This window comes from Ptiloglossa arizonensis, chromosome 12 (genome assembly GCF_051014685.1).
Source record: "Ptiloglossa arizonensis isolate GNS036 chromosome 12, iyPtiAriz1_principal, whole genome shotgun sequence".
Taxonomy (NCBI): domain Eukaryota; kingdom Metazoa; phylum Arthropoda; class Insecta; order Hymenoptera; family Colletidae; genus Ptiloglossa; species Ptiloglossa arizonensis.
The window spans coordinates 8,331,528-8,353,733 of record NC_135059.1 but is presented as its reverse complement, the minus strand read 5'-3'; the positions used below and the strand labels follow the sequence as shown (position 1 = coordinate 8,353,733).

Below are 22,206 nucleotides of genomic sequence, written 5' to 3'. Positions count from 1 at the left end.
ACTTACGATCGAAACGTGCTCGCATAACTTTGATAGATTCGTGCTAACGGATCTCCAAGTCACTGTGACTCTTTCGATGCATTAAAGGACACAGTAAAAGGAATTTGCAAGTAAGTCGCAAAATTGAACGTCTTACCGAGGTTTTCAAAACGTCTAACTTTCCAGTGACCAACGAGTCACTTAAATCAGAGATCAAACGATTTATACGTTTGCTATTGGAAAAGAATAGAGACGTATGGAATGCACGAAAATACACAAAATCAAATTTTCTACTCGTATAGTATTTTTTAAAATCTCTGACTTTCTAATGGCCAACTAATTTCTTACATCAAAGATCAAGTGATCCATACCTACACTCCCTAAGAGAAGTTCACACAGCTAAGAGAACACCTAAACAGGAAATGAAAAGATTCGAACCGAGTGTCTCACTCGTTCATACTTACCACGAAAGAGAAAAACTAAAGAAAGAGAATCAAGACTCAAATTTCATACTCGAACAGTGCTTCATCTCTTTTGCTTTCCACCCACCAATAAACTCCAACGATCTAGAAACACTGTACCGTACCAGTGTCCCGTGAAAATCGAAATACCGAGAGATCGCGATACAAAGTTTCTCGTTTACAAATCACCTAGCGAGCTTCCGGCGTAACGAGCACCAGAGGGGTTTTCTTATTGCGTCGATTGGCCAATCCGTGGATACTTGCTACGATTAACTCGCAGCGACTCGTTGCAAAGCGGATTCATTTGCGAAAGCGTGAATAACGCGACGCCCGGAGCGTTAAAGAAAGAGAAAAAGAAAAAGAAAAGAGTAGAAAAATCGCGATCGATTAGAATGATAGCCGTGTCGCGACGATCTAAATTCCACGGGGATCGCGCGTTTAACATTGACGACACGCATCCTTTTGGCACGAGGGTGCATCGATGGCTGCCCCGCCTAGTTGCAGAGAAACGAGCTTGGCGCGAACCGCGGACCATCGGCGTGCAGGCGTCGCGGCGGTTTCCAATCGTTCAGATATTCCATACGCGGCGCGAGGCGTTTCCGTTCCGACGGGAAGTGATATGAATTCATCGGAGACACATCGATCGACCGTTTGGCGGAGGCATTTCAATGTAATACGCGGCTGGTGCAGGTGTTCGACATTACTCGAAACGGAATGGAGGACAGCAGTTGTCATTTTGCGCATATATTTCGGTTAAATGGGATTGTCGCGTGTTCGATCGAGATGTTACGGTCATTTTGATCGGTGTCTCGTAATGGGTAACTCGTGGTCCTTCGTTTCGGATTTAAATCGGTGCGATAGACACGTTACGTTCTTCTATGAAGTGGAATCGAGCCTCGATTAGACGAGATAAAAATAAAAATGTAGAAATACTCGAGACAATCAACTTGAATAATATAGAAGGATCTTATCCTATATTACCTATCGCGGTAGATAGGAGATAAATTTTGATAATATTGTATGTATAGATTTGAGTTAACATTAGAACTACCAAAGGGGTCGTTTGATCCCTTTTGAATTCCTTTTTGAAGTTATTCGATTATCGATGTCGCTTTCGTCCGCATATTCGATGGCAATTGTTGAAATGGAAAACTAATTATATTCGTAAATTAATTCGTCTTTTCCTCTTCCACTTTCTAAGATACGTTTGAAGTTAGGTATAAGTAGGAATACATTCACCGTTGGTTGTTTTAGTATTAATTGAGATAATTGTATACTTAATTGAGGTAGCTTTTAATTAGGATTTTCTTCCTAATTGGAAACTCTTACGGTTATTGACCCCGTTGCCCTTCGTTTTGAATCTGTTAGGCTCGTGCAAAAAGTTTGTAGCTGGTGTTGGTTAAATTCTCTACTTGGAGTACATTACGCGTTGGTATCTAACATACATTGATTATTCTCAAATTGAATTCGAAAAAATTAACTCCACTTACCTAAACAAAAACGGAAGGCATTAAAAACTGAAATTTAATCTTTAAACTACAAATTTTTCACGATAACTTATATCACATCCATTGGTGAAATTTAGCAAACTGCGAACATTCCGTTCAATTTTTTTGCTCACTTGCTGCATTCTCTCGCATTGATATTTATATATTATACATAAATTCTATTATCCGGTGAACGTTTCAGCATTCCTGAAATTATTACGCGTATTGAATGAATGTTCAGCCGCGAGCTAAAAAATTGTATTCCTCGATGTGTCCATCGGTGGAAATTGTGCACGATCCCTCGAGGCGATTAGAGAACCAGGATTAGGAAATTGAACCACCGGGCTGGCACGTGTCTCGAAAGTTGAAATTAATTACACGGTCGAAACCAACGTTGAATTTGAATATCGATGTCTCGATGTTTGCCAACATTCTGGCAAAGATCTGCATATAGAACTGGGAGGATCGCGTTACGCAAGACCTCGGTAGAACCCCCGCGGCGACTGCTAATTATCCGCAATTACAATTAATTATGCCCATTCGCCTGCCATCCCATGCCCGTTCTGGCCCAGGTCTGAGAACGACACTGTTCTCAGACAATTTGTCGGGTGTGCGGAGATTGCATTTCGAGTCCTTTCAAGAATGTCCTCGTTACACACCGTTATCTACCTCCTCACTCCCCGCTGCACACACACCCCTACCGGTGATCTCACGGCGTGGCTGACTGTTTAGAAAATGCAACGAATTCGTAGAAAGTGCTCGCGAACGATTTACATGCGTGCGCTCGCTTTGGCTCCTCGCACTTTGACTTGTAACTCGTCCTTTCACTGTCACGACTTTCCTGCCACCGTCTACAACAAAGAGCGTGTATTCTCGTCGCGATTAGAGACGGTGGCGTGTGGCTACGACGACGAGGAGGAGGACGAGGACCGGCTACGGCGACGTTTGAATTATGATGTTCGGTTTCTTGCGTGGAAGAACTCTGTCGAATGCATTATGAAATGCCCCGGAGGATCGTGTTTACGATATGTCGCGCTATTGTGCAGCGCGCCGAACATCTGGAAAGCAGGGACGCGCACGATGTGCATTTATTACGGAGAGACAATCGTACCGAATACTTTCGTATCACCTGTACGACACTTCGGAGATACCGAGGGTACGAGAACAGGGGACGGTTCGAGTTTATACCATTTGCTGAGTAATCAGTTGCAAATTTAATGGAACTAAATAGTAAGGAAAGAACAGTTTATCAGAGGGACAATCGTACCGAATGTTTTCGTCTCACCTGTGGAGATTCCAAAAGTAGGAGAGATGGGTATTATAGGTGCGAGTGTGCGTTTATTATAGGCTGATATTCGTACCATTTGCTAAATAGTCCACGTGATCAGTTGCAAATTTAAAGAAATGAAACGGTACGAAAAGAAAAATTTATTACAGGGACAATCGTACCGAATACTTTCGTATCACCTGTACGACACTTCGGAGATACCGAGGATACGAGAACAGGGGACGATTCGAGTTTAACGTAGAGAGATATTTATACCATTTGCTAAGTAATCAGTTGCAAATTTAATGGAACGAAATAGTAAGGAAAGAACAGTTTATCAGAGGGACAATCGTACCGAATGTTTTCGTCTCACCTGTGGAGATTCCAAAAGTAGGAGAGATGGGTATTATAGGTGCGAGTGTGCGTTTATTATAGGCTGATATTCGTACCATTTGCTAAATAGTCCACGTGATCAGTTGCAAATTTAAAGAAATGAAACGGTACGAAAAGAAAAATTTATTACAGGGACAATCGTACCGAATACTTTCGTATCACCTGTACGACACTTCGGAGATACCGAGGGCACGAGAAGAGGGGACGATTCGAGTTTATCGTAGAGCGATATTTATACCATTTGCTGAGTAATCAGTTGCAAATTTAATGGAACGAAATAGTAAGGAAAGAACAGTTTATCAGAGGGACAATCGTACCGAATGTTTTCGTCTCACCTGTGGAGATTCCAAAAGTAGGAGAGATGGGTATTATAGGTGCGAGTGTGCGTTTATTATAGGCTGATATTCGTACCATTTGCTAAATAGTCCACGTGATCAGTTGCAAATTTAAAGAAATGAAACGGTACGAAAAGAAAAATTTATTACAGGGACAATCGTACCGAATACTTTCGTATCACCTGTACGACACTTCGGAGATACCGAGGGCACGAGAAGAGGGGACGATTCGAGTTTATCGTAGAGCGATATTTATACCATTTGCTGAGTAATCAGTTGCAAATTTAATGGAATGAAATAGTAAGGAAAGAACAGTTTATCAGAGGGACAATCGTACCGAATGTTTTCCTCTCACCTGTGGAGATTTCAAAAGTAAGAGAGATGGATATGGTGTGTGTTTATTATAGGCTGATATTCGTACCGTTTGCTAAATAATCCACGTGGTCAGTTGCAAATTTAAAGAAATGAAACGGTACGAAAAGAAAAATTTATTACAGGGACAATCGTACCAAACATTTACATGTTCTCACCTGTACAAATATGCACACTTTGGAAATTCCAAAAGTATCGGAATAATGTACATTTATTGCGTATCGAACATTTTCTCACTTGTCCATCACTTTGTAGATTCTAAATGTACGAGAGTAGAGATGCATTTATTGCAACGATGTGCATTTATTACAGAAAGATCGTGCTGATTATTTTTATCACACCTGTACGACACTTTGAAGATTACAAAAGCATTGGTACGTTAAGAGCAGAGTGATTTCAGCAGGTGATTCTATTGCAATTGAAAAGATAATTGATTTATTTAAATGAAATTTTAAAACAGTCATTTGACCGGCTATGATACGATTAGTGTTTATATATTGAAAATGTTTACAAATAAAAGTTACACCGTTTCCGGAAGCTTACAAATTAGTAAAAGTAAATGTTCCAAGGTCGAATAAATAAACATTCGCGCAAAGTTTCATCAATATCGGCGTCTGACGAAATAAAATAGAATAACATTTTCCGTTGGTCAAGACGTACGTGAAACACATAGGTATATTTCAGATTAACATCAATTTGGAATTCATTTTAAACAATGCACTCGAGATTGGAGAAGCGCGTGAATACTGATTTGAAATACAAACTGTTTAATATTCGGCTTCGATAAAGTTGTAACCAATTGCTCAATACCCGTCAGATTTTCATCTTTTACTTGGTTCTTGGTTTTGTTTTTATTTATATTCACAATTAAGAAACCTTGTTTACAAATGCAAGAGCGAACGCCTCGTTAAAAGTTCGGATTTTTACTTCGATAAAAGTTTCTTCAATCGTAGAAATATTATGGAACGAAACAATAGAAGGGGTATCAAATTTAGAGCGAATTTCACTGATTTGAAGTCAACGAAAAAACACACAAGAAAAAATTGTATTCTTTTCTTCAAACCGACTATTTAAAGAACATGACGAGGAAACGATTAACGAAACGATCGGATTGGTTCACAGTTCGGATTGGTTCACATTGCGCACCTATGCTTGTTGAGGTCCTTTGAGTTGTTCAAACAAGTGAGTTTACCCGGAGGATGTCCAAAATATCCGGGTCTGTTTTCACTGTGCATGTTAACGAGGACGTCTGATATTATCGTTTCGCACACGTCTTCCGATGGAGCGCGATTTACAAGGCAAAAGTTAGAAAGCATGGCTCCTACGTCGGCGTTTCCGAAACGCGATGGCTCGTTCTCGAGATTCGTTCGGATAAGCGTGCGTCCGAGCGTGCATTCGCGCATTTTCGTCAGCTTTCGATTCCACGCAACCAACAACACCTTCCATTGTATACTCTTTCAAAGAAATGTATATATCTATGCAGCGAGATCGTGACGACAAGGAAATCAGAAGTGTGTTCGAACGTCGAAAGATCAAGATCATATTGGAAAATTCTTCGTACTTTTAGAGTATCCAAAATATAACAATATATTTTTATTTTATTAGTAATTCTCCTTTGTACGTATATTTTCACAATTTCGTCAACTTTTGAATTCGATTCAACTTTCTGAATATTCAAAATTCTATTTTAAAACTTTTTGAATATTCACTGTATTTTAATTTGATTGATAACCTCCTCCTATCGTTTTACATAACAATTCGGTGTATCTCGTGTGTGAATTCGCATATTTACGTCAATTTTCAATTCTACGCCACCAAGAAACAAAGTCTTCGTACTTTTTAAATATTTAAAATATAACACTGTATTTTAATTTTTATCGGTACTCTTCTATCGGTTTTTCATATCATTTTACTATGTCAGAGGCATCTCCTTATACTTTCTTCGAATATACGTGAACATGATATTCGACGAGTGTAAATTTATTAGCCTAATTTACCTTCGAACGATCTTGCCATATTTAGATTTCAGCTACATTGTACTTCTGCAAGTTCAATAGCGCATTAAAACAGTACCCTGACGAGTAATTAGAGTGTGATCACATGATTTATGAGCTGCTGTAACATTACCGTTAGGTAACCTGATATAAATATGAAAATATTACTATACTCGTTTATTTAAATAGGATACGATCGTTAGAGAAATGCGATTGAAACGGAATATTATAATAGGATAATAATATTTGATAATAATGTTGAGTACGATATCATTTGTAAAATTGTTGATGCCTGTATTATACAGACGTGTCGTGTAATTTTAATTTAATAAGTGTTTGCACGGCAAATACGATAGTGTTTCTCAGAAATGGTCACAGAGTACTGCTATAAAGTAAATTAACAGTTTACTGCGACCTGAGACATATAATAAAATGACTACTGCGCTGTAATAATGTTTCACAATTATAGTGTATTACAAGATTTACTATTGTACACGATTACAGTGTAACTGCAATAAGGTAATCGTATGCGATATTAATATAAGTGTTTTTTGGTTACAGAGTGTTCTAACAATGTAAAACAGCAGTCTGGTATAACCGAAATAATATATTATGTTAGATGATTGATATAATGCAGTATTATGTTTACATTTACGTTACTAGACATTGAACGTAATACGAAACGTAATGTATTTTAATTAATGAAAAAACAGGAAGCCGAAACACAAATTGAAGATATTTAATTCAGTCCCACACTTGTCAAGGTTTTGAAGACGCTTGATCAACTGTGTTTTTTGTTATCTCATGTGAATTCAGATAGCGTGCCAAATAAACTTGCCATGGGTTTGTCTTGTCAATATAATTATTTGATAACTTCCAACCGATGTTACATTAAAATTTTGTCCTCGTGTGTCGTTTTACATTACAGATAAGAGGCTTCATATTAAAATTCAATCACATCGTCGAGTGTGAAGTATAACATTTTTACAGTTTTTAAATTATTCTTGCAACGTTTCTCGAGGTAGGTTTTAAACAGTAGTTGCAATCAAGGTGGAAGCGTGTTTGTGCATTATGCAGGCGCGCGTAGTATGCGCAAGACTGCAACCTCATTTACAGCGATGTTAGATGGGTTGCATAGTCTATAGGCGCTCTTTCGCTATTTTCTATTTTAAAATTATCCGAATTAATATTACTTTCAAATTTCGATAAACATTGCTAAGTATTGAACGATGAAAATATCAACGTATTGGAAATAAAAAGTATCAATAATTTTTCTATATTAAGTTTTATACGAACTCACAATATCGATAACCTACAATAATATCAAACACGAATAACAACGATAGAAATATATCAGATTTTCTACAATATCGCTCAGTTAATATACGCACTTAACGCATCGTTTATCGAAACTATAACAGGAAACGTTAAATTTACGTTCAAAAATAGACTGGAACGTTCTTCTGCTTCCTGGAAGGCCAAGTGAAGCGTAATCATTGTGTGTACCATAGTATACGTTCCCCTCTAATCCTTAGAAATCTATATGCGCGAAAGTGTGCGCAGCAAATCACTTCGACTTCTCTTCTCCCGCGCGTGGAATTCAATGTTCCGTTTCTTTTCGTTTTCTCAGTTCAATACAGTTGGTGCGTTCATCAACCGCGAAATTGAAAGAACCAATGGCAGGGTGTGTTGCACGCATGCCATGTAAAACCACCGGTTCAGCAGCTGGCAGCGGTGTTTTGGCACGTGACCGTTTCCAACGGTCGCAGCGCACCATGCGTGACCCTGGCACGCACCCCTAGTCTGTTTTCAAACGAGTTCGTGTGAAGTACTCGGTGTTGTTAGTGTATCGGCAAGAGAAACCAATGGAAAATGGGCCTGAAACTGCGCAGCTTCTTGCGGAGATTGTGGTGAGTCTCAATTACCATTCGATCATTTATAAACGATTGATTTAATTTCCCGACGAAGAATTCCATCGGTAAAAGTCCGGTGTCACGTTTCTTGGTTATGTTTCTTTTTTACGTCGCACTTACGATTTTCGGCGCCTTTTCGCGACTGTCCTGCCACGAACATTTTCGACGATTGTCGATCGAAGTTACACGAATCCGTGTCGCTTCTGATAGGAATTGATCGATGTTGGTTAGTAAATCTGTTCAGTTCATAATTCATAGACGAGACGCAATTACTTGCACGAGATCTAGTCGTAATTTGTCAAGTGTGAATCGTTCGATTCTATTTTAATTAAACGTGTAGTAAATCATCCATCCGGTTCATAATTCATAGACGAGGCAATTTCTCGCATGGAATCTTCTGGTCGTAATTTGTCGAGTGCGTATCGTCGAATTCTATTTCGGTTAAATGTGTCTCTTTTTTTTTTTCTTCTAGAAACGCGAATCGGTAATGTAAAACATCGCCAATTAGTAGATAGTGGGAAATTATACTGACAAAAGACTTTCTCTTTGTTGCAACATAATGAATATTCGTGGTAGGGAATGTAAGTGTAATCGAGAATGTAAAACAGGGACCTGATGTGGTTTTACGATCAAATAAGGTTATAAAGTTGACGTCGTGCGTAACTTTTCGACGATTAATCGAACGTTTATTACGAAATCATTGCGACGAAATGTATGTATTTAAATATACGTCATAATTTTCTTTCTCTCAAGAGCATTATGTAGAAAAATTTTCGTCGTTTTTTACTTCAGAGAAACGATTCTTTAAATACAGTGAACGTGAACTAGAAATCTATAAATTGCTCTATATCGGTGACAGTTTAATCGTTAGAAATTTATGTGTAAAATCGTTTTTCACACAAGGAGAATAGGTGTTCTTCCTATAAATTAAAATCAAACGTCCACTGCAAGAACGGTAATTCGTTGAAAAGTAAGTGTGCCGATCGAGTTAAGTTGTAAACGAGAAAAATGCAGAACCGTGTCCTTTCACCTTGCTCCCTCTACAACATATTATGTGCACTTGAACTTGAACTTGTATTTTGCTTCGTTGAGTCGTACAAAGTCGCGAAACGAAACAAATAGAATTAGAAACAACGCACGACACAAATCTCCATTACCGTTTATTCAAACATCTAGTCGTCCGTTTAACGTTTAACCTATCAATTATTGCTTCGCGATTAAAATTCAATATCACTTTCACGTATAGTATTTGCCCCCGAGTATTATTTTATTATTTCACGCTAAATACGTCCGATTCTACCCCGGAGGAATAATTAGAAACTTTCCTTTCAAGACCACTTAGAACCGCCGTGGTACGGATAAATGAGTAATAAATAAGTATAATTGTGTATATAATTCATTGGAAGATTTATGTTCCGGCTCTGTTCGATTCTTTCCTTTCGTTCTAGAAATTCTATGATATCTCTCATCCACGCCCAAGACCTAGCTTCTTTTATTCGAAGGACGGTGCAACGTGGACGAACAACCTAACAGAATCGTTCACCGTTACTGGACTGTGACCAACTCGAAAGACGCGGTTTGACGAACGACAAACCGATAATTAAGTCCACGGGAAAAGTATACGTTCCGTGAAACCGGCCGGCGTCTTCTCGCTGTTATTAAGCTCCTGGTGCTCTCGTTTCGTAGAAATATCGCGGGATTTGAGAAGGGTTTTCTACAGAAACGGCGTACGCGAGTGATAAGCTTTTCAGGACGTAAATGGCGGGTCATTAGGGATCCGTAGATTTTTGCATCTAGATCTAGGCACCGCGACGCTCTCGAAGACTTCATTTCACGGGCAGTCGTTACCCTGAAATTACGGTGTAATGAGAATAGAGGGGAATGGATATTTTATTAAGGAAAAGTGTACGTAGTCGTTAATTGGTGGAGTGAAATTGTTGTTCTACGACCGATAGGATGGGATTAATGAAATAAAAGGGTATGTAGATTTTGTTTTGACTACAATTTGTGACTGTACTTGGCTTAATTTTAGATCTTCTTTCTATGCAATTACGAAGCGTAAAATCTGAGTAAAAGGATTACTAAAATTACTGACGATCGACCGTCACCCCGGGGAGGGGGGTATATGGATTTTAATTTTGGCTACAATTTGTGATTGTACTCGGGTTAATTTTAGATTGTCTTTCTATGCAATTACGAAGCGCTGATAAAAAAGTAAAAAAATTACTAAAATTGCTAAAGATCGACAGTCAGCCCGGGGGGCTACAGTACCTCGATGTTTAAAATAACTTTTGGTAAGCTGGCTTTCACCGGTAACCAAAACTACTATATATATTTATAATTCAATTATTATTTTACAATATTCCTAATAGAATTAATATCTTTTAGAAATTTCAAAAGAAGCTTTGGGGAAAATAATAATTGAAGTATTGAGAATGTTTCTAGATTTACATAGTAACTTGAACGAATATTAAGTATAACCAACACTATCATGCATACATACATACACACACTTTTAGAGCTCCTAAACGATATTAATCCCATTAGGAATATTGTAAAATAATAATTGAAGTATTAAGAATGTTTATAGATTTACATAGTAACTTGAACAAATATTGAGGATAATTCAAAACGTCGTTATGGCGTTCGATGTGAATGGGAGGGAATATGAAAAACTCGCTTGGTACCGAACATGTTCATATAACAGAGTGCTTCATTTGACCCAACCCTAACAGCTTCAGGGTCAACATAATAAAAATTACTTATAGTTATTGCACGGCGTAAACCTCTTTTTAAATTATTTACAACCAGATTCTGTTTTGCAAATAATGCACAACGATTAGGAAACATGTGCACATTCTGGATAGTGTTCAGCTGTATTTGCATTTAAATAGAGAAGGTGGGGTTTTGTACGTTTTGTACTCATTAATTCGTGCGCATTTAAGTTACTAAAATAAGTTTCGCTTGTTAACCGAGTAATCGGGAATCGAATCCAAATCGAAATTTATGGCCACATGAAACGCGAATATGCTTCCAGCGGTCTATGCGTAATATAATATTAAACCGACGATAAATTTCGTTCGCCCCGGGTTTAGATTTTCGTTTGGATTTCAATTTGGATGAGTTTAAACGTCAAACGCGTGATACGGAATTGTAGTTGCGCTCATATGATAATTTAGTCTTCGATTTCACACGATCGAAATTTTAATAAATACACCAATACCCAACGTATGGAACATTCTAAATTCGATCGAATCGTATTATTAAAATGCAAAATATTAAAATATTAAAACGCAAAATATTAAAATATTAAAACGCAAAATATTCAAATATTCAAACGCAAAATATTCAAATATTCAAACGCAAAATATTCAAATATTCAAACGCAAGTGATTAAAATACCTGTTGCGAAATAAAATTCGCAACAATGATTTCACTCGTCTCTAAATACGACTGAAAGCACTTGATAATGTATCGTACGAAATTAGTGGTATGTTATCTGGATATTGTCGGAGGTCACGCATGTCTGTCCGTTTCGAGTAATATACAGGGTGCCTAAAATACCTGCGGTACGATTTAAAAAAAAATCGTTTCGTTTTCAAAAAAAAAAATAAAAAAAAAACAGAGTTTGAAAATACTTGCGTTCGACTCAGATAGGAATCTTGTACCCTGTACAATTTTTTAAATTGATCTTCTCGAAAAACGATGGTTCTCGTACGGGAGAAATTTCGTTCGATGTTTTCGATACGTTCCCTCGCGTGAAATTATGCAAGTGGAATCATTCTGTGTAGGATGACTAATGCCGCCAAAGGCCAAAACGATGAGGGTACTTCTATGACGTACGAGAGAAATTCCGTGTCGACGAACCGTTAGATTACCACCTGTTCGAAGTGTTTCACGCGCGAAGGGGATTTTACATAAGCGTGACTATAATCGCGTCGGTGATTGTTCAGAAAATTTCTCTCGCGTAGGATGTAAAGTTGCGTTGCGCCCTAGGGAGTGAAACCGAAACAATTGATTCACACGGTATACGGTTATCGACGTTGCGAACTTATCGTCGCGACCGATTATTCGTGAAACGATATTTCCTCTGCAGTGCCCCGTGCATCGCGTCCGAGATTCTGGTGGCTCGTGTCACGATCGAAAATACAATTTTCGTACCGTCCAGCTTTTCGTACTGTCGCCACCGGAAAATAAACAATTCCACTATCGGAGAAGAGTGTCCTCGCATACTTTCCGAACCGCAAAAACGTCCGGAAGGCTCACGGTGAATTTAATCTTGTTTCTCACTTTTCTCCACTCGGCTCCATGAAAGCCGGTAAATTACACTCGTAAATACGTCGATGCATTGGACGCACGCGTTATCAACCGGAAACCCATAAATTCCATCGATCAGTCGTTCTGGATACGCGGATCGTATAAAGAGAAGAAAGAAGAAAAAAAGAGGGGAAAAAAAAAATTAAGGAAAGATGTGCAGCTTCTTCTCGTTTCGCGTAGCCGTGGCGGTATTACATCTCGATTTACGGTGATAGCATGACCGGGTATTCTGATGTTTAACCTTGAAACTGATCTCGTACCACTGCCACCAGCCAGGGACAGATTGTTCCTTATTTCTATATAACAACGAAAACGCTATTGCGAATTTTCTTTGCCTCTAGTGTTGTTTGATCTTTAAATTAATGTATAAGAAACGTTTTGTTTATTTATCATTAAATGCACTTATTATTATTTGTTGTTTAGAATTCTTGAATACGCAGATTCTTCGTTTCCTGTTTAACGTAGAAATGGAAAGATCTCTTTAATATGTTTCTGTAAGTGGAATGTTATAATTATAAAATGATAGTTTGACTTAATAAACAGCAATAATTTTATTTTAATTACGATAGTTTTATAAGTGACAATGTTACCTACCAGCTCTCTGGACAAGAATGAGGTGTGCATCGTTTGTATAGGGTTAAAGTATCTACCCCCACCTTGATGCTTCCCCCACCTTTAGAAAGCAGCAGTAGTGAGGCCGTGTCGCGATGTTCACGCATCGCGGCGTCTTCGGCACCGAAATACGAAGCTGGAAAGAGCCTATATCGAGCATTCTGCAATCTTGTCGATCTAAATGTAATGTGATATTATTTCGATTGTTCATTTCTTTAAGTATGTGTCGGTAAAATTTGCAAAATTAATTATTAGACACAAATTTCATATCGTTTTTCGTAATTCTATAATTATTCAATCGATTTCGTAAAAACGAAACTGGAAATAGGTGTTCAATGGATATGGTTCATATCATGAAAATGGATATACGTATCAGGATAACGAAATACAAACACCAATAAATTAACATTCACATTGATGTTGAAACCGAAACTTAAAAGGATATTCGTCCATAAAGATAATAGGATCTAATTGCGAACCAATATCATTTAAAATAGCCTTTAAAGTAAGTAAGAAAAAGTCGATCGAGTTTTGAAAACTTGAGAGGTTAAGATAATTGTAAAAAATTAGTTCGATAGATCGTTAAAAGCGGCTGTTTCTGCCGCTACGTCCGAAAGGCAGCGAAATCAGCCGAGTGACAACGAAAATGCCCGAACCATCGACGGGAAGTCACGACGAACGAGCGCGAAAATGGCCGAAGTTGTCCGCGCGAAAGCCGTTACCTGTGGGTCAGTCGTAGTCCGGCGCTCCATAAGTGTTGGTCGTTAAGAGTCGGTGTTTGGCACGTGTGCTCTTGGTCGTGTTTCTCTGATCTCTCGTCGTCGAGAACTTTTCAAACGTTTAACTCGATCGAATCGTGGTTGTGAGACAAGGGATGTGTTCCCTCGACGCGAATCGTTAAAACGGTTTGCGTATTTGTCACGAACGAAAAGTGTCAGTGCGAAATTGAAAATTCGTGAAATTAGTGCAGAACGTTCGATAATCGGGATGACAACAGCGTGGATTTAATCGCAAGGTGAGTCCATTATCGTTTTAGAAGGCACTCGGTTGATGCCACTTTTTTCAGATTTTCTTTAACATGAAAATGTTGCGTCGATACTGATCGTATAAAAAATGATACAATGTCTGGTTTTATGATAATTACACTTATATTGCGGTTTTGATGTTGCAAGCGTGTAACTGTTCTGTTAAGCGAATAATTTCTTAAAATTATCTTGTTAACGGTAAAGATGTTTCAAGGAAGTAGGATACTACGTAAGTAGTTGACATTCAATGTTTGAAATGCAAGAAATGTTCTTGAGCTACGTGCACTTTGATAACAATAATTTATGCAATATTATCGCATCGGAATATATAAGTAATAATATCACATTTACTTGTAAAATCGTCTCGATGCTTAAATACTATTGCTTTATTTTATCTTGAACTGAACGCGAAAAACATCCCTCGTATAAAAGTACACGTAATGGGGGACACATATTTTCTGATAAGTACTAGAAAACATTCTTAAGCCGTCTCTTGACGTTATCTGGTTTAATAAAACATTCCGTAATAAACGAAGACAATAAAGTTCTTGAAAGAACGTCCTATCGTGAATGGATGTTGTTGTTTCACGATTTCGAAAGAATATTATCATCGCGATAAAATTGTATATTAGTGTATACTAGTGAAACTTGTTTCGAAGGTGCCATTCTCATGAAATATTAAGTAAATACGAATATATTAATTTCTTCGAGCTTAACGATACTAACGTTGATAAAAATGTTAAAATCGTTTCGAATTAGACGTAGTTAAATTACATATAAATTCGTTTTAAATTTATCTGGAAATTTCAATAATGAAAACTTTGTATGGGTGGAATTCAAGGTCTTTTTACCGTTTTCGTGATCAGTCGTACGATTTAAGAATTGATTTAATCATTTTTCACTTCGATAATTAATCACGCGATATTTATCGAATGAATTTTTCTCGAAACTATCAAGGATGGTAGTCGATCGTTATCGTTCGATAGCGTACACTACATATTAACCATCGAATGCTGAAGTGTTTCGATAATTGTCGTTTGCTTCAAATTGATAAGAAAAACGCCTGTTTTGGTCCACTTTCAACGTAGAATCGAAGATAAACAAAACGTTATCACGAAATACGCTCGAGGCGTATATCTGTTCGATTGTTTTCAAGACTCTGCCAAGAAAGATAACAAAACAATGTAAACCGTCCACATCTATAAACATTATAATCACGAGTTACGCGTTAATTGCGATATAGTGCAAATTGTAATAACTATTTTACAAATATTCTTCTATTCCGAAATTTTAATTGGAAGTCTGGTCGAAAATATCACCAAAAAACGTTATAATTTCGTTTTCTTTAACACTGGAACTACCAAAGAGGATCATTTTGATTTGTTTCGAACTTTAAAATTACTCGATTATTGACAGTGTATTCGTCAACAATGTTCGTGAACAATTGTCAAAATATACAACTAATGGTACTCGTAAATTAATTTGTCTTTTCTCTATTTCACTTCGAAAATACGTGTATTAATACGTTATTAGTACATGTATTAATTAATAATTATAACATATTTTAAAGTTGAAATACAAGAAATGTTCTTGAGCTACGTGCACTTTGATAACAATAATTTATGCAATATTATCGCATCGGAATATATAAGTAATAATATCATATTAAATACATTTAATATTAAGTACATATATAACAATAATTATATTAATATTAATTAATACGTTCACCGTCGGTGGTTCCAGCGTTAAATAATAAATATTGCGACACCCGTACACACATGTCCTATCCGTGAAAATTATTTTGTTTGGACGGTAGTTTACGATTCTCGGCTAAGTTGTAAAAACGGAGAAGTAAATTTATTTGAATAAGGTACGCCCCATGATTTCCATTGACAAATTTTATGGAAAGAATGACTAGTCAAATAGAGAGCGACGGTTGTCGGTTGTCGACTGTTTGAACAACTTGGCATTTAAGATTTCCCTTTTAGTGTTTCTGGTTTCAAGCGCTATAAACGTCGCGAATCCCCTGTTTGTACGAGAATCAATCAGGTCTTTTGACAGCGTGTTCGTTACGTAAAACGAAAAAAAAGTAAAGAAAAAAAAAAAAGAGTGTTTCGCAACGCAGGCGCGAGGAGGTACCGTTTGTAAAATAAAAACGGTACTTCAAACAACGTTGTCTTATCGGGAACAAAGAGGTCGTGAGACGGTATGTGGTTCTAGAATCTAATACCTACGGATTGAGGCCGTTCTCTCAATTATTTAATTAAGTTGAATAATCAATGGAAACCTAAATAAATTGGCATTGGTGGCACGATGCCAATAATTGGATTCCGTTGTCGATATTTGCGAACGGAAATGATCATTTATAGGTAATTTGATACTTAGCGATAAATTGAGCTGATTCTTGACAAATGTGAAAGCGAAATTAAAGTAACTGTCGAATAATTGAATTTTAGTAATGGTTACTTTCTTCGATTCGATGCGCAACGTAGTTGCAATAGTTTGAGAATCGTGTGATTTTTGTTTCGTTCTTGAAATTCTTCAATTTTCATCGGGAAAGTTAACGTTTGCAAATAAACGGGTCGAGTTTGATATCTTTTGAAATATTTTCTTGAGTGGTACACAGAAAATTAAAATATTTTGCTGGAGGCTTATTATCGATTCCGTGGGCTCATTACAGAATTGACGATGATGTAGCAAAGTTGAGGTTGAATTGAATTTTTCATACAGCTACCCAATTTACTCTCTACTTGTATCACTTCGATCGCAGATTGTTTAAAAGCGTCTTCTTAGAGTACTAGCTAAGCAAACATTTCTTCTGTATTCATTACGTACAAAATCTTTGAATTGACACGTGAATTTAGTTTGAATAATTCAAAGTACAAAATTACATGATTTCTATGTTGCGTCTAACATAGGATTAATTTAACATTCTAAACCGATATCAAAAAATTCAATATGGACTAGTATTTGGTACCAATGTTTCAAATATTGCACGATATAAAATTTCATTATAATATTATGCAGACATCTGTACTCGATGTTCATTGATGTTTCAGGGATAATGTATGTGTATATAAAAAGTGTTTGGATAATTACTGAGTATAATTGAAGTAAACGCGAATTACGTGTAATGTATAACGAATAACGTATATCACATAACTAATAATGTATGATGAATAACGTATATCACATAACTAATAATGTATAACACATAACGTATACATATAACGTATAACGAATAATTAATAACGTATAACACATAACGTATAACGAATAACTAATAACGTGTAACACATAACGAATAACGTATAACACATATCACATAACGTATAACACATATCACATAACAAATAACGTATAACACATAACGAATAACGTATAACACATATCACATAACGAATAACGTATAACACATAACACATAACGAATAACGTATAACGTATAACACATAACGAATAACGTATAACGCATAACACGTAACGAATAACGTATTAAGTATAATTCATAACGTATAACGTATAATTCATAACGTATAACGTATAACGCGAATTCAATATCGTTGATACATAGATACATGTTCTGTTTGTCGAACTGCTGTGCAGTTTAGGACACAAGTTCGTCGTAGTGTAAACATTCAAGCGTGACCTTTCCGAGCACGATTTTCGAGGTCCTTGTATCTATCTTGCCATCGTACGAAACGTTTACCTTTTTTTTTTCCCTACCTCTCTTTCTCTCTCTCCCCTTTTCTCTGTAACATTGGTCGAGAATTCAGGCAACTTTTCCTTACGTGCACGAATGTGTTTCGCGCGTCACGCCTATGTTGTGTTACGTGTAAAAATGGTTTTTTATGATCGCCGCAGGCCAATCCGTTAGTTTACGAGGTTTACGGGCGACCATCCGCCCAACGACGAGAATAGTAATTATGAAATGACACTCTTGCAGCCAGACTTCGCGACTATTTAATAGCAGCTTTGTTTAAATATTCCTTCAAACGGCACATAATTTACTATCATTATTATTATCATTCATTTGAATTGCCTTTTATTCGTTAGTCGTCCTTCGGTTCGGCATTTCAAATAACAATACCGTGGTTCGATTAACCTTGTAATATAATAATTAACGATTAATTGAATATTGAATCTATTGCTCAACGTGTTATTTGAACAGCGGTAAACGATTAAATATGAAAGGGTAATTATGAAATTATCACTTGTTACTTAGTCCTACTTGTCGTTCGGTTCAGGTAACTTTCTATTACAATAATTCATCGTTAATTAAATATTGAACGTATCACTTGATATATTACTTGAGCAATGAGAAATAAATATAGAATAATGATTATTAAAGGACACAAAATTATATGTTAAATAAGATTATTCAATCGCAGGTTAACGATAAATTCTACAAAAGTAGAAACGTTTGTTACTTTTTTTTTACACCGTAAAAAGTCGAATAATATTAGAATATCGACGCGATAAATGTTTCTTTTTTTTTATATTATATTTTTAAATATTCTCTTATTTAATTTCGCCCGCATTATCAAAGATTTGCCACGATGTACACATTCGTTCGTCGTCTTCTCGTTTTTCTTCAACGTGCAACACGCAATCTGCAGATGTGCAGATACTTTCGCCGTCATTTGCCTTTTTGCGCGTCAGGTGTGAGCAAATATCCTGGCCTTGATTCGAAAATCTGGGCCGCATTGCGTTCGTATCGGCTCTCTGTAATCAGTGTGCATACAATGACCTGTTGCATACGCTCGCGCGTCTTATTTTTCTAACCATTTAACACCGATTCGCTCTAACAAGTGTCTTTTAATAATCCAATCGCGATTTATTCCACTTTCAACGATCAAATTTCCAATTAGAAGAGACGAATTTTAATCCGAATTTCGATCGTGATTCACCGAAAATAATACAATAATATTGAATCAGTGACATGTAGCTTGAAACGTCCAGTTAAACGTTCGTTTGAAAAGGTAATTACCAACGTTTCTAACAAGAATAACTTTGTATCGTAAGATGCATCGAATAGGTACAATAAAATATCTAGAAAATTATTCACTCGTGTATGAAATAAAATCGACGCAAGGATTAGTCACCGATCACACCGGTTTACGCAACCAAGAAATTGACACTGACGTCTAAGAAATTCAAATTCGAGGAGATAAGATAATCCTCGGCTTTGAAACGTTACAAAGCGCACGTGTCGATTCACCAAAGAGCCCCGACACAGTGTTTCGATTAAATGAAATATATCTCGGTGTCCTTTTACCTTATCTCCCCGGGCGTGTTCGTTTTCTTACATAAACTAAGCGCGTCTCGCTGGTCGATTAATTGTGGCTCTTTGTAGGGGTGGAATTTCAAAGAAAAATATACCCGGAGAGGCTTCTAATTAAAGTATCGAACAAGAGTCGGAATCGTATTTGTGATATTGAACGAAACGGTGATGATCGGGCCAGTTAAAGTAATTCAGTCAGGGTTGGCCGTTAATAAATAATTAATGACAAAGATAACGATGTGCGTTAGACTGTGAATCGCTGCTTCGATTATCATCGCATTTCCATAAGTAGATCAACGGAATTTAAATCGAATTGGGAACCGAACGAATAAATTCCGTTGAAAATTATCGAACGAGACACAAAGGCCTCTATCGATTATTCGAAAGCTCGTGGCGCGCCAAAGTGATTAATTTTACGCGAAACTTCCGTTTCCTCGTCGAATTTCCTGCTTTCGAATATTTCCCAATATTCCCAACTATTTCAGACACGTACCACCGGTATAATTGATAAACCAGTTTCCTACCCGGCCCGTAGACATTTTAATAATTGTTCGCGTTAACTGAACGAATAGGTTTTCGGCGCGAAAGAACACACGTTTTGTCGCACTTGACTTTCTCTTTTGCGTTACACCGTGATTACGAAGTGAAACTAATAATTTTAGGAGTCGTTGATTCTCGAGACTAGACCTTATCTAAACCCGGATCGACAATTAATCTTTGTACGTGTACAACCACGAGCATGGTGCTCTTGTTGTTTTCAAGATCAGATTTCTATTCTTCTGCTTCACTGGGAAGTATTTTGTCCGAGAAGGATTTCACAGGATAACTTCAACAAAGCTTAAAAATCTTCTTTCCTCGTTTCTAAAGAAGAATTTAATTAAAACACCAACATTAACGTACAGGGAATGAGTCTTTGAAATTTTTATAGTTTACTGAGGACTTTCAACGGAGGATTGTTGAACTAAATAACAAATTTAGGGTAACTAAGAGGGAAATATAGTCGATGGATTCAAAAATGATTTCTAACCCATTATCTTAATTAAGAATTTAATTAAAACACTACATCGATGTAGATAGAATTGGTCTTTGAAATTTTTGTAGATTACTGAGAACCTTCAGCAGAGAATTATTAAACAAAATATCAAATTTAGGGTAACTAACAGGGAAATATAGTCGATGGATTCAAAAATGACTTCTAACCGATTATACGAAGCAAATGTAGAATATAATATTTCCATGCCACGTAGTATACATTCCGCTTCATAGTTTCATCTACCATGACTGCTTTGAATTACAAATTGTAAAAGTTTGAATCTCGTTTGTTTGGCCTCGGCTTGGTTTACTGAACGTTTCTTCTCACTTATTCCAACACGGTGAACCCGTTAATACGAAACTGTTTTGCCGCGTTGTTTAATCGTTGCAAACGGAATCCTTTGGAGAAGCAGGGAAACGAAACCGAGTGCAATAATAATGGTGTAACTCGTGGATTGTGGAGGCAAGGAACCGAGTTGATCGTTGTACAGTCTTTAATTAGGAACTCGTTGATCCCCTTTCGTGGTTTACGAAACGATCTTGGCTACGATTCTGACCTTTAAACTCGATTCTTTTTTTTCTTCTTTTAATATAACAGATTGCTCGATAAGATATCGGGTTCGTTGTTTTATTTTTCTAAAGATGGTACTACCGTTTGATGAACACGTGTGAAGTTTCATGTAGATTTGTCGACTCGTTCGTATATTCACAGTTGTTCAAAATTGAAGTGTTATTGTATTTTTTTACAATGGAAAAAACGAGAAAACTTATTGAACAACTTAGTATCCTAGTAGTAGTATATTTTTCGTCGTTTTCCATTTTTAATCCATTTGCATCGTTAAGAGGAATAATCTGCATCGAATAACTGTTGTTCATGATCAAGAGCAGAATATTTAGTAATAGTAATTTAGCACAGTAACTGCACAAAAAAATAGTAATATTTGATAATAGTAATTTAGCACAGTAACTGCACAAAAAAATAGTAATATTTGGTAATAGTAATTTAGCACAGTAACTGCACAAAAAAAAATAGCAACTGCACACAATTATTTTTAGTTGCTGTGTTTGTCGAGTAACCCTGGAAAATTTAATATCGAAAGGACAGTCGAGTAAATTTATTTATTTACTAAATTACTAAATTTACTATATTTACTAAATTACTAAATTACTTTTAGCGATAGGTTTATCGTCAAATGTGAAATAGTCCAGCGAATATGTAATAGGGCAAAGGTACAAACGGGTTAAGGGACTACCGAGATCGAAGTACCGTTTTTCGAGAATTAGAAGCCGCGTTCGCACGAAACTATTATACACTCGAAGTACACGAAAAGAATCGCGTTTCAAAGGTAACGAGCACCGAAGCGATATCCTGTTACATATGTGGGAACACGACTGAAATTAATACCACCAAGTGGCTGACACTTCTTTCAGGTGAACATCAATGTTCATATAGTAACCAAGGCTCGTTTGTACGTCTTACTAGGCTTTTTTTTTCATCTGAAGAAAAATGGAAAAGAAAAAGTGCATCGAACGACGTTTCCATACGGTGCAACGTAAAAAATTGTCTCTTGTGGGTGTTCTGAGTATGAAATCTGATTTTATCCGTGTATTAGATAATAATAATTTTGTTTATTAGATGGTTAATAATAATTTATTGATTGTAACTTGTTAATAATACACAGATACAAAGGTGATCAAAATTACCTTGATCCATTTGTATCTTGTGTTTTGTA

The 22,206-nt window shown here is 36.6% G+C and overlaps 1 protein-coding gene across 14 annotated transcripts in view; it reads left to right on the top strand.

Moving 5' to 3' along the window:
• LOC143153525 (uncharacterized) overlaps positions 1–22,206 on the top strand; it is a 138,329-nt gene that overhangs the window by 20,091 nt on the left and 96,032 nt on the right. For 10 of the 14 annotated variants that reach the window (XM_076324848.1, XM_076324853.1, XM_076324861.1 and 7 more), the window contains exon 1: positions 13,858–14,145. The exons of 3 other annotated variants lie outside the window; for them this stretch is intronic. The gene's annotated coding sequence lies outside the window, so the exon portion shown is untranslated. Of the gene's footprint in view, positions 1–13,857; positions 14,146–22,206 lie in introns of those variants that run through there. One more of the 14 variants, XM_076324858.1, reaches the window with a different exon arrangement.